Source organism: Canis lupus, chromosome 29 (genome assembly GCF_003254725.2).
Source record: "Canis lupus dingo isolate Sandy chromosome 29, ASM325472v2, whole genome shotgun sequence".
Taxonomy (NCBI): Eukaryota; Metazoa; Chordata; class Mammalia; order Carnivora; family Canidae; genus Canis; species Canis lupus.
The window spans coordinates 36,280,208-36,294,626 of NC_064271.1; the positions used below are offsets into that span (position 1 = coordinate 36,280,208).

The 14,419-nt window shown below is 38.8% G+C and overlaps 1 long non-coding RNA gene across 1 annotated transcript in view; it reads left to right on the plus strand.

Moving 5' to 3' along the window:
* The window catches only part of LOC112650754 (uncharacterized), a 30,265-nt gene extending 16,114 nt beyond the window's left edge, over positions 1-14,151 (plus strand). Inside the window, exons 6-7 of the long non-coding RNA XR_007407199.1 lie at positions 4,438-4,608; positions 12,839-14,151. This is a non-coding gene — a long non-coding RNA (uncharacterized LOC112650754). The remainder of the gene's footprint in view (positions 1-4,437; positions 4,609-12,838) is intronic.
* The last annotated feature ends 268 nt before the right edge of the window (positions 14,152-14,419 follow it).

Sequence of the window (14,419 nt, forward strand, 5' to 3'; positions counted from 1 at the left end):
CATAACACCAGATAGCCTCACGTCATGTTTTAGTATTGTCTGTACAGATATTTCATCTGTGGGAGGTTTTTCATCTGTCCATCATGGATCAACCCAGTAATAAACTGTGCTTATTTTAAGTCTTCTATTTTTAGCCTAATGATTTATCTAACTGACTTTTGAGGTCTGTTAAAGAACAAAAATAATTTGGAATTAAAAATAATCCATAGTGTCACAAATAAAGAAAATGTGTTATTAAAAATAAGCTAAAGCAATTTTAGCACATCAGATTTGATAGAGTCCATCTGCTTTTGTTGCCTACATAAATTGCCTTTTCTTTTTTTTTTTTTTTAAGGATTTTATTTGTTTATTCATGAGAGACAGAAAGGCAGAGGGAGAAGCAGGCTCCACACAGGCAACCTGATGCGGGACTCAATCCCAGGATCCCAGGATCATGACCTGGGCCAAAGGCAGATGCTCAACCACTGAGCTACCCAGGGTGCCCCATAAATTGTCTTTTCTTTAGCTTAGTTATCTGTAGATGCTGCCATAGAGCCTCAGCTCCATCCAAAACCAGCCCCGACCATGCCTTAAAACAATGTGAATCAGGGATCCCTGGGTGGCGCAGCGGTTTAGCGCCTGCCTTTGGCCCAGGGCGTGATCCTGGAGACCCGGGATCGAATCCCACGTCGGCTCCCGGTGCATGGAGCCTGCTTCTCCCTCTGCCTGTGTCTCTGCCTCTCTCTCTCTCTCTCACTGTGTGCCTATCATAAATAAAAAAAAAACAATGTGAATCAAAGTGGCATTTTTTTTCCCTAGAGAGCTGACATAAGACTATACCAGTCAGAAAACACAGAAGAGAAATACAACCTGGAGATGCAAAATTTAGAAGGCACCAGCATTTTAATGGTTAATAAAGCCATGGAAGTAGGTGCCATCATTTAGGAAAAGAGAGTAGAACAATCTTTACCAGCTGTCTAAAATCCTGAATAAACACAGCACTTTCCCCTCATCCTCATTATCATAACCTCAATGTCCATATTGTTCCAGCTTTGGTTTTTGTGGTCTGTATTGTAAAACTAATGTTTTTGCGTCATTTTCAAATTACTATGCAATTCAATATCCATTTCCAGATTACACATGCAAAACCCCTGACGATTTAGGAGAGCAGCTACATGAGCATAGTAACTCGCCTAAGGGACCAGCCATGGCTCCTATCCACCCCCAGGCTTGCTAGAAACAGCAGATGAAACCATCCGGGTGGAGATCTTTGAGACTTGGTATACTAAAGTCAGAATTTACAGGATGCCCTCGCAAGCAGCAGATAAGACCTATTTCTAAATGTATGTGCAATGGGAAGTCTTGAGCGTTTGCTTTTGGAACCTGGAGCATGGCATATTATGGTGATCAGTACTGTTCATCGCACAATTTCAATGGTGGGCTGCAGTGTGGCTCGCAGTAGATATGATTTTATTACCGGTATTCGAATCATTTGTGTTTCTCCTAGTGTTTGAGAGCTCTCAAATTCCAAACCCAGCAAAGCAGATGAACAGGTGTAGGGAGGAGCACGGGTAGCCTTTGTTCAATGTGCGGGGTCATGGGTTCACTATCAAGATCTTGTGGACCTTCACGGCCTGGTTTGTAAAAGTTTTATTACTCTGTGTACCGTCTTGTCAGGGCCTTTACTGACACCAATACCAGTAAAATGTATTCTGCAAACAAAAATAGCATTTTTGCTTCTAAAGCAATTTTTCACGCTTAACATTGTTTAGAAATTTGAGTTTCAGGGTACTATTTAATGATGTTTTGCCGAGAGTATCAAGGATGTCCCTGAAATTGCTTCAAATAATTATAACCTCCCCAATACTTCTGAGAGGTATGTTCTTATAAAGCAAAATTCAAGGGCAAAAATAACCGAATGACAACAGTAAAAAAATTTTATTAGTTGGGAATTTGGCTTGAAGCCACAGTACAAAGCTCAAGTAAACTAGGCCGTGCACTTGAAAGGCTTCTTTTTCTTGAGCTTGTTTGGCCTAAATAACCTCAGGCTATAGCAGCCTCCGAGGAGGATTGCTCTCTCTTCCTTTTTAGCTTCAAAGGCAGCCCTAAGACTCCAGTGAGCACTCGTGGAAATGGAGAGAAAGCCAATTGGAGAGGACCCTGTTAGCTCTCCTCTGTGTTGCTGAAGTAAACTTTTTGTTGTGCCTCAAACTCAGGGAGAGGATAACCTCTCTGTGCTCCCCCCCGCCCCCCAACACCCTGCTCTGTCCTGCCAGCAAGCCAAATGGAAGCAACAGAGAGGCCTCCAGTGACCTATAGCCCTTTCGAAGAAAACTTTGACTCTTCAAAAAAAAAAAAAAAAAAAAAGCAGCTTAATCAGTATCCGATGATCTTACTAATGCAATCAATCCTCCTTCCCTCGACTCTATCCCTAAAGTGACATAAAGAATGTCAATGTGGAATGGTGTTCTATGCCTAAGGAGCAACAAAACTATTTCAAGTAATTAGGTACCTTTATTTTTTTTTTAGGTACCTTTCTTTAAAAAAAACAAGGCAAAGTGTGGTTGCCTTCTTGTTTTCTGTTAGATAGATTTTTTTTTTTTTTATAAAAAAGAGGCTCTTGGGGGATTCCTAAATCCTGAAAAATAAATCGGCCATCTTCTGATTCCTTGGGGACTGGTGGAATAGTGTAAGCATGGACACACAGCAGACACACAGACACACATTCTTTTTTTTAATAACAAATTTATTTTTTTATTGGTGTTCAATTTGCCAACATACAGAATAACACCCAGTGCTCATCCCGTCAAGTGCCCCCCTCAGTGCCCGTCACCCATTCACCCCCACCCCCCGCCCACCTCCCCTTCCACCATCCCTATACACAGACATTCTTTACAATAAGTCTGGCTCTGGCTTTAACCCAGAGCCCTAGTGAGCGGGGCTGAGTCATAGAGTTCTACAAGGACTCCTTTTGTGCCGTTGGCCTAAAGCCTAGATAAAATGAAAGTAAAGAGGCCTCTGACTTCTCTGCACTAGGCCTACAACCAAATTTTTGCCTTAAGAGTCTTGCTACTTTATTAATAGTAAGAAGGGAGGAAAGACAAGATTTTTAAAAAAGAGCACCAAGGGTAAAAGAGTCTTTTTCTTTTACACTTGGAACTGATGTTACCTGAGTTACCAAGTCCTAGGCCACTCAACATTGGGATGTTGTGTGTATTGGGGGGCACCTTAATACAGAGATCATGTAAAAGGACACACTCTATGTGAGACAAAGAGCACTGAAATTGAGACACCCACAGAACCCTAAAGATGCCAAAGTCAGAGCTATTTATTTATCTGCAAATCTCTTTGAAGCCATCAGCTAATAATAGCTGACTGGCTTTGCTTCTTCATTACATCAGCTTCTCCTCTTGAGATGCTCATCAAGTTTTGTTATTCTTCCACAGCCATCTTTTCTTAGATTGGGAGCTTCCCAAGGGCGGAGACATGTCTTATTCTCTAGTGCTTAGTAGGCACTCAGTCGACTTTTTTTCGCCTATTGAATGACACTTCATTGTGCCTTTGACTATAACTTTTATGCAGAGTAGCATTGAGGAGGGTCTTCCAGGTGATGGTTTCTTCATCTCCCCGGAAATATAGAGTGTGTAGCCAACGTTAACTCTAGAAGTATTATCATTTGCATAACTGATGAAGTTAGGAAAATTAGATCTCATACAAATATGTTTAATTCATTGCTAACCCTTCAGACTGGATTTTATGTGTCCATAACCCCATAGCCATCCTTCTTTCATAGATCTCTTATAATTTCTTCATAAAAATCTGCATTTCCACTAGGCTATAAACTGCAGGAGTGCAGGAGACTGGTTTGCTCACTGCTGGATTCCTAGCACCCATCACCTGGCTCAGCCTTTATTTAATAAGCATCTGTTGAATGAACAAAACGTTCGAGAATCTCCTTTCTAGACACTAACCGTAAAGTTCCTTTCTCATTGGATCACCTCTCTGTTTTCATGTCACAGACCATTAGAAGACTAATGTTACCTATTGTGTGTGTGTGTTGGGCCACCTGTTGGAGTTACTGCAGCCATTCATGTTCACAATGGTTGAAGACTTATATGCTTCAGCAGTTCTTATATTTCATTAGAAAGACTAAGGAAAAAGAAATACACTACAGCTGAAATAAATTGTAAAAGATCTCTGCAACTCAGCTCTAAAACGTACTTCTAACTTTTGACAGTATAAAGCAGTGCACGAAACTGTGTGAATCTGGCTGTAGTTTTTACTGCATAAAAATTCATAAAAATGTTTAATGTGTAACTACATTTTTAAATGACAGGTAAAATCCATTTTTGTATTTATGTGTGGTCACAAGTAACCCTTGGTTCAAAGTGATATTTCTGTTTCAGATAATCCTTACAGTTCCACTTACTTAAGTACCTTATTTATTTATTTATTTAGATTTTATTTATTTATTCATGAGAGACGCACAGAGAGAGACAGAGACACAGGCAGAGGGAGAAGCAGGCCCCTCGCAGGGAGCCCGATATGAGACTCCATCCCGGACTCCAGGATCATGCCCTGAGCTGAAGGTAGACACTCAACCACTGAGTCACCCAGGCGTCCCTTAAGGTACCTTATATAAAGCACTTTTTAGTATATAAACATAGATACCAAGATGACTATTAATTTCTTGAGTTATTGAATTTCTAGCAAATTGTACTTAATGTTTAATCCCAGAAATAGAACGCAAAAAGTCCATTTTAAAGCCTCTTACTGCCTCATACAAATTTTTCTATCTCTTTAAGGTAGAAAAAGGAGAGAGCAGAAGAAAGTAGTAATATCTTATTTATAAACTATTGCTTTTATAAAATATACTTACCATATTTCATGTTAAATAACCTCTTAAATAACATTGTCAAAAGAGTAAAGCCCTCAGAAGTCAAAGCAGTCTAGAAAGACTCTTGCTGAGAAAAAGTTAACATAAACGTATTACTAATATTTAGTTCAGGAAAACTCAAGTTTATTCAAAAAACTTAAATGTAATTTATTCCATAAGGAACAGCTTATGGAGGAGGAAAGACAAGGAGTGAGGAAAAAGGAAAATATAAACCAAAAAATGATAACTTTCATACAGAAATGAAAGAACAGAGGGCAAATAATTGAAAGGAGTACTCTTGCCCCACCTTGCCAGTCACTCGGCTGTAAAATTCAGCATGTGATGCAATTTCCCATGCCTTTTGAAGTACTAATTCCCTGATTAAGTACTCTTGACCTTAACCTGGAAGCTCCATGAGCTTTCATTCATTATTCATTAATGGGGCTTAAGACTATTCTACTCTGGAGAGACAGATACTCTTTTGCCTTCAAGGAATATGCAGTCAATTAGAGGAGACAGGTAATTGAGGGGATGCTAAAATGGCTTAATATGTACTATTATACTGGAAACGCTCTTTTCTCATGTGTGGAAAAAGCATGCTAGGAAAATGCTCCAAAAACTCTGTCAGCTTCTTACATAGAAGATCCTAAAATGGCATTTCAGGACCATTTTTTAAAAAACTGGTATTAGTTGCACTTAAAATATGACACCTATAGCAATGATACTTAAAATTATTTATAACCTCCTATATAATAAAATTAATACTGTTTTCATCAGATTCTATTTCAAGTCACTGTAAAACTTTTATCTTCTCCCAGAACTAACCATGCGACCAGCCTGCTTCAGGCATCACCGAGTCAATAGAGAAGGAAATTGAGAAACAATGAATTTAGCGTTTATTATCTTACTTTTGAATGGTTATGTTGGGGTGCCTGACCGGCTCAGTAGGTGAAGCATGTGACTCTTGGTCTTGAGGTCATGGGTTCAAGCCCTACATAGAGCTTACTTAAAAATAAAATAAAAATCGAATAGAGTTATGGTTAGAATATATTTAAATAGTAAATTCGGGACACCTGGGTGGATCAGCTGTTGGGCACCTGCCTTCAGCTCAGGTCATGATCCCAGGATCCAGGATTGAGTCCCACTTCGGGCTCCCTGTGAGGAGCCTGCTTCTCCCTCTGCCTGTGTCTCTGCCTCTCTCTCTTTCTCTCTCTCTTCTGTGTCTCTCATTAATAAATAAATCTTAAAAAAAAATTTAAAAAAACAAAGGTAAAATCTGCCCTCAGCTTTTTCTGAGTCTAAGGTGTTGGGTATGTATGTGGTTCTGTGGGGTATGGGCAATGTTGCTCCACAGAACTATATGTATCACTGAACACCATCTTGGTACTTTTGTTTATGTAATAGATGATGATGATTACTTTGATCTAAAATTAGGTTAAGTTCTGAAAGCTTCAATTATCTAAATTGGACTTAACAAATACTCTGTGGAAGGGCTACTCCAAGTAGTTTCTTGTGGAGGATACCCAGGGATACCCAGAGACAAGCAGGAACAATGTCTTGAGGAACCTTACATATCATGTGAAAGGGCTTCGACTTTACTGTGAAGTTAAAGTATGTTCTGTTCTGATGGTATTTCACAATCCAGGAGATTTAGACAGGGTTCTGCTGCCTAATTTATCTTCTTAAGTATATGTTAGTATTAACTGCTTTATTTTTTTTATTTTTTATTTTTTTAAAGATTTTATTCATTCATGAGAGACACAAAGAGAGGCAGAGACACAGGCAGAGGGAGAAGCAGGCTCCCCGCAGGGAGCCCAATGTGGGACTCCATCCCCGGTCCCCAGGATCAGGCCCTGGGCTGAAGGCAGGCACCCAACCGCTGAGCCACCCAGGTGCCCCTATTAACTGCTTTAAAACAAAAATCACAGTTTGTGCAGATGTTCTCTCCCTCCTCTGAATGAGGCCATGTTCCTTGTCAAAGATGAGATAAGAGGTGATTACATCAGGATTCTGAGGAGAGTATTAAAGATTTCCCAGTGGATCCATTCAAATTCCTCATTCCTTCCAGAGGAGAAAGACTAGAGGCCAAAGCAAGAGTATAGGTGAACATGTATGATGTCTGGACCTATATAAGGTAATGAATGATAGCAGAGATGAAGAAGGGATTAATTTGAGTGGAATTTTGATATAGAATTAAATGAGAGTTTTTGAAGAAGTGGGAGAAATGAGAGATGATTCCCAGATTCTTGACCAGGGTGACTAGTGGATGTTAACATCCAGGTTGAGGTGGAAGTTAATAAATTTAACTTTGGACGTGCTGAACTGAGGGACGTCTGTGCGAAGACATCTAATAAAAAATTGGATGTTTGGTATGATGCTCAGGAGAAAGATCTAGGCTAGTGTTGTAATTTGGGAATCATTGTGTTTTGGTGATTTAGATGTTTATCCAAGGAGAGTGTATATAATGACAAAAGAAAGATTAAGGATGAATTCTAGGGGAATACCAAGATTTATAGGGTAGAGGAGATAAAGACACTTCTTAAGGAGATAGAAGGAAACAGAAATGGTTGTCATGGATACCTTGGGAAAGAAAATATTATTTCAAAAAATATAGTGGTCAAAAAAATATAGTCAAGAGTATTAGTCACTGTGAGGGGTCAAGTGAGATAAAGACTGACTAACTTCCATTTAATTTGGAAATTAGAGCAATTTCAGTTAGTGACGCTGGTAGATATCAGATTCCTGTGGGTTAAGGAATGAACAGAAAATGAAATGAATTCAGATCATTCTTTCAAGAGGCTTATTTATGAAGGTAAGAGCAGAGATTATAGCTAGAAGAAAACTTAGGATCAAAAGCAGTTTTTCTTTAAGACGGGAAAGATATGGGTACATTTACTTGTGGAGGAGAAATCAGTGGGAAAAGATCTCAGGGGTAAGCAAGAAAACAAAATTGATGCCGCAGAAATTATTCCAAGCAGAGATACAGCATGGAAGTTTGGAGGAGGGATTAGCTTTAGAGAGAAGACTTTAGACTGGTAGGGGGTCGAGAATTGGGGGTTTTAGAGGGGCATTGATATCTAGTTTAGTTTAATTGCACTCCAGATGTGTGATTTCCTCTTTCTTACTCTTTGGAGAGCGTGCATGCCAGGCTGCCTCCACTCCTTCATTCACATCCCTTCAGGAGAGGTGGACCTAATGACCTAGTAAATTTGACTAGAACAACCGAGCATTGGAATACTTGGTTGAATTCCAGCCACTCTTCCTTTTGGGAGCAGTCTCTCCTACAGAGAGCATATGTTCTCCTGCTCCTTCGAGGACACACTTTTCCTCACCACACAGGAAGAGTTGCTTTGGTCCATTGCTGCCTTAAACTTGATTCTATGTACCTCACTCTGACTCAGCATTGTAAGACTCCTGTGAGTAACATACACAAAGCCATATCCTACAACCTGGCATTTGTAAGTAATAAAGATGATATTTTGGCCTCTGTCACTCCTTTCTTGCATATCTCAAATAGGTCAGTGTAGAAGAGGATCATCTTTGTGTTAATCTTTTACTCATCAAGCACAGCACTGCCTACGTGAATTTGGACAACAGCTCGTGGCTCCCCACTGTCTGGTCTTCCATTATTTATTGGACATGTTTGCCCAGATGGAGTCTATATTTCCCAGCCCCCTTGCAGCTAAGTGTGGCCATAGGACTTCATACTACTATGGAAGGGGATCAGCAGTAATGAGCGTAACTTCCACCTCACTTGATTAAAAGAAAGTTACTTTCCCTATTTCTTTTGTCTGATACCTTAGATATGGCTAGAGGCTTAGATGTGCCTAAGATCTTAGACCTTAGATATGGCCGTGAGCTAGTTAGACTTTGTAGAAGAGGAGTGAGCCCCAAGGATCAGCAGAGCATGAATAGGGAGGGAATCTGAGTTGCCGAATATCCATGTAGAGACTTAGCCCACTAGGCTGCCCTGGGCTGTTACATGACAGAGAAATAGACATTTATCTCATTTAAGCCATTGTATATTTGGGGCTCTTTCTGATGGCAGTTTAACTTTTACCTTAAAAGCCAGGACTGAGTTGTTTGGGCCTTAATATTTTAAAATCCAGAGACGAAAAAAATAAAAATAAAAAAAAATAATAAAATCCAGAGATGTAGATGGAATTTGACCTACTAGAGTCTTTAGCTATGAACTAGACCACAGAGGTATAGATACGATTGTTTCTTAGATAAATGAATAGCATAATTTCTAATATTAAAAAAATGTGACAACTATGGGCATAATATTAATATGTTCCAAGAAAGGTAGGAGGGACAGAAGGCTCTGTTTATGCACGTATGTACAAGAAAAGCTAAATAAACTTATACTCACTCTAATTCTGTTTATTTGTACCAATTAGTTTTCAGTCACATTAGGAAAAGATGAACTGAGAAAATTCTTCTGGGTGTTCTAGGCAGAGAGCAAATAGCAGGCGTAAGGTTAGTAAGCCACCGATGAACTCAGCATCAGGAAGAACCATGTACCTGGCACACTGGGGAGGAGAATCACAGGAAGTGAGCTGAGGCAGATTGGCAGGTCCTTGTAAGTCAAGATAAGAAATAGGGACTTGACTTTAGGCATGATGGAAGCCATTAGAAAATTTTAAGCAGCTCAGTAGCAAATGAAGGGATCTGTCTTTTAAAAATATCATTCTAGAAAATGGATGCAAGGGAAGAAACAGGGAAACTGATTAGGAGATATTGTAATAACCCAGGCCGGTAACCATTGGACAGTGGTTTAGATCTTTTGGACAATGTGGGGATATTGAGCACAGCAAGCCCCTTTATTAGCAGCAAAGTAATAAATAATATTTAGTTGAAGCGAAAGAATTCGACAAATACCAAAGATGTCTGTCTGGCACTCATTAGCCAGAACATTCCTTCACTCTCAAGCTCCAGGATTGCTGCTGGCTGCTCCCAACATGCCTTTGTTCCCAGGGAGTGAAATGTCTTGGCTCAGCTCAAAAACCGTGAACGGGGGCTCTCAACCACAGCTGCTTGCTTCTGGGAACATGATCAGCAAAATGGATGTCTAGATTTTCAGTTAATCAAGTGAAATACCAGCTAGCCTTTTGGTTTAGTACTTCCAAAGTCAGTTGCTGCCAAGTCCAGTCAATACTGTGAGCTGTTCAAGAGGCTTCTACAGCTGCTTGGTCCTAGAGAGACTTGTGGTGGTGGAGCTATTGACAGCTCACAGATGGAAGAGCTTTCAATGTTAGTTGGTCCAATGTGCTGGAAATAACAAAATTGGCAAGAAACAGGTGACTTCCGATTGGCACAGAGATGAGGTACCAGGAAACTGGCACAGATGAATCTAACCTAAAGAAACATCCTAAAATGTATAGTAGGTTGTTTCTTTTTCCTTGCTCAGCTAGTTTCCTTGCTCTAAGCTTGATATCTGATGCAGCCTTGACTGACTCCTTTAGATGCAGGAGCCGTTCCTGTTGTGGGTGCTCCAGGAGCACCAGAGGTAAACAGGTAGCAACCTAGAGAACTCCCAACCATGATTCTGAAACAGATACCACCCACCCACCACTGAGAAACCAATTCAAACAGCCTCAATCTGAGGAAAAAATAGTCTTGTATCTGTGTTCAGGCATTCTCTCAAATGACACACGATGTACACCTACTTCAGAAATTTCAGTTTTTCAGGGTTTTTTTTCTCCCTGTGTGTGTATGTGTTTGGCAACAGCCCAGACCCTGACACTATACAAATTATGAAATAGCGTTACCATCATCTTATAAAATACAATATATTTAGCAGTTAGATAAAATACAATATATTTAGCAGTTAGCAAAGAAATGTATTTGAAGGTTGCATGTAAATTTTTTAGAATATTGTATGTAACTTTGGACCTTACAATTGAGTTAGGATATAAAAGCTTGAATAATTATTCAGAGTCAAAAAAAAAAAAAAAAAAAAAGGAAGAGCCAAGGAAGTATATAACTTATTGACACACAGATATGAAAATAAAACTCAAATTGGTTTCCTAAGTCTGATTAAAAAAAAAAAAACAAATAGTAGTCTCCATATAATCTGAAGGATCTTTTTTTTTTTTTTAAATAGTTAGTAAGCGGCCTTCTACAGTGTACCACAAACTCCTGAAGGAAGAAATGAGCAATTATCTCTATTCATGAAAGGCTCATTGAGAGAACATAATCATGGGGACAAATTTAGGATAAATGCAAAGTATTTCTTGCCCATGGAAATTGTCAGAGACTAGAATCCCAGGGGCTTATGTGGGATCTTCCCCTTGACTATATAAAGGGGGAGACAGAAGACAAGCAGTTACCTCCTGAGTATCTTTCATTCTTAAATTGTGGCTCATCTGTGTCAGATGGACTCTAAATGTCATCATCACCTGGAAAATTTGTGTGATGAGCTAGGTTTTGCCATTATCCAAATAACCACTGTATGATGGAAGTAGGATCTCCATGGTAGGACAGTTGTCCCTTAAGTAGAGAAGGTAAAATACAGAAGGAGGAAAGCATCTTGAAAGCAAGCAAGAATGAAAAAGTTCCTGCCATCCTCAAAACAGACACTCATCAAAAGAAGTCTCCTGTAATTGTATTTCAATATTTATCTTTTAATATGGGGCTTATGATGGGGTTACATCCTGATAAACTCATCATAAGTTGAAAATCCCATAAGTCAAAAACATATTTAATATGCCAAACCTACCAGACATCATGGCGCAACTTAGCCCACCTTGAATGTGCTCCGAACACTTACATTAGCCTACAGCTGGGCAAATTGTCTAACACAAAGCCTATTTATCATAAAGGGTTACAAATCTCATGTCACTTATTGAGTATAGAACTGAAGTTGAAAAAAGTTCCGTATGGGTACAGAATGCTTGTAAGTATATCAGTTGTTTACCCTTGTGATCACCTGGCTGATGAGAAACTGCAGCTGGACTTGCTAATTTAAAATTCAAAGTACAGTTTCTACTTAATGGGTATGGCTTTTCCACCATGGTAAAGTAAAAAAAAAAAAAAAAAATCGGGATCCCTGGGTGGCGCAGCGGTTTGGCGCCTGCCTTTGGCCCAGGGCGCGATCCTGGAGACCCGGGATCGAATCCCACGTCGGGCTCCTGGTGCATGGAGCCTGCTTCTCCCTCTGCCTGTGTCTCTGCCTCTCTCTCTCTCTGTGTGACTATCATAAATAAATAAAAATAAAAAAAAATCATTAAATTGAAAGATTATAAGTTGGAAGCTGTCTATAATAATAAGTTTAAGTAAGAATGACACTGTAGAGAAAACATCAGGTAAAGTATACTTTAATCTTTATACTTAGCCCAAAGTATACTTTGTACTTAGGCTTAAAGTACAGCTCACATTCTTTTATAGGAGTTTGTTAAATCTTGTGATATAGGAACACAGTTGTGAGTTGGGTAATTATCACTTATTCCGAAGCTCTTTTGCTTGATACATCTCATTAACTCTGCTAGTAAAGTATTCAAATGAGAACATGTTTGTGTTGAATATTTTTAAATGGACAGTACGGTATGGGGGTTGAGTTTGATAAAGTAGAAAACATTAAAAGTTGAGGCTCAGACTTATTGTGAGAATGAAAGCACTTTGTGTTTCTGATTTTGTTAAAAGGGGAGAAGATCTTGGTCAAATTGAAATAATATTTTAGAACTCTGAATGTTTGGAGGCAATAACCTCAACAAATCATGTTTGTACTTTCAGTGGAATATCTTATTATGAAATTCCATAACTCAAATACATAGTAAAATGAATAAACCAGAAGTCGCGGTACTCTAAATAGTTGTAAGAATACTTTCCTCATAGAGACCTAAGCCAATGTTATCTAAGAAACTTACACTTCTGCATTCTTCCAAAATGTACTCAAAACAGTCTCGAATCTATGCCATGCCTCCAGTCATACTCCATGCCTTTTAGGTAATAATTCTTGATTTTTCCCCTTGTTATTTCCAGGGCTTTTTGTTATTGTTATTTGCTGCACTCTTGGTGAAGAACATTCTGGAATATTACAACCATTTAGGAAAAATAACCTTCTAATGGAGAACACAACAACAAACCAAACAAAAAGAAATCCCACATAATTTCAGATGATAAAACAGAAAAGTATTCTGGTAATAGAAGATGGAGACTTGACTTTACCTCACAGACCTTCATTTTATGCTTGGAACCTATCCCTCACCCTGACACCTTTACTACCATGAATATATGGTAAAAAACACCTTCCTAAAATAGAGAAGTTCAAGATTCAGGCACTTCACAGGATAAATTGCCCTGGAAAAGTTAAAATGTGCTTGCTTTTATGAAGGATAAAATTGAAATTTTGCAAATTATTATTTTCTTAAAGAAAATAGTTGCTTTACCCTCATCAAATCTACTTTATTATATACCTAGAGTCTTTCAAAAATACAGATTGTGTTCCAGCCCTAATGGATCAGAATTGGGGTGAGGGAGGAGGAATGTTGTTGCCAAGCTGTATTTTTTTATATTCAAGTATAACTGAGGTACAAGATTATTTTAGTTTCAACTCTACAGTACAGTATGATCCAACACCTCTGTACTTGACTCAGTGTTCGTTCATGGTGCATATACTATTAATCCCCTTCCCCTATTCTCCGCCCCCCCCCCACCTTTCCCCTAGCAACTGCGCTCTCTATATTTGAGTCTTTTTTGTTTGTTTTGTTTCTTAAATTCCACATATGAGTAAAATCATACAGTATTTGTCTTTCCCTGACTTATTTCACGTACCCTTATACCCTCTAGATCCAACCATTTTGTTGTAATTGGCAAAATTTCATTCTTTCCTAATGGTTGGAGAAATATTCTAATATTAAAGAAGATGTGACATATATAGATTACTAGATCACATGGTAATTCTATTTTGAATTTTTTGAGGAACCTCCATACTGTTTTCCAGAGTGGCTGCACCAGTTTGCATTCCCATCAGCAAGCAGTGCACAAGGGTTCCTTTTTCTTCCACATCCTTGCCAACACTTACCTCTTTTGGCCATCTATACGTGGCCAAAAATATCTATTCATGTCCTCTGCCCATTTGAATTAGATGATGATGATGATGATGATGATGATGATGATTATGATTATTATTATTATGTGTCTGGGTGGTTCAGTCAGTTAAGTATCTGACCTCGGCTAAGGTCATGATCTTGGGGTCCTGGGATCAAGCCTCATGTCAAGCTGCCTGCTCAGCAGAGAGTCCGCTTCTCCCTCTCCCTCTGTCTCTCCCCCTTTCTTGGTGCTTGCTCACTTGCTCTCTCAAATAAATAAATAAATAAATAAATAAATAAATAAATAAATAATTATTATTTTGATGTTGAATTGTATATTTTGGATATTAATCCTTTATCCAATATATCATTTGCAAATATCTTCTATTCAGTAGGTTGCATTTTTATTTTGCTGATGGTTTCCTTCCCTGTACAAAAGCTTTTTATTTTGGTGTAGTCCCAATAGTTTAATTTTGCTTTTATTTCCCTTGCCTCAGGAGACTATCTAGAATAACGTTTCTCTGGCCTATGT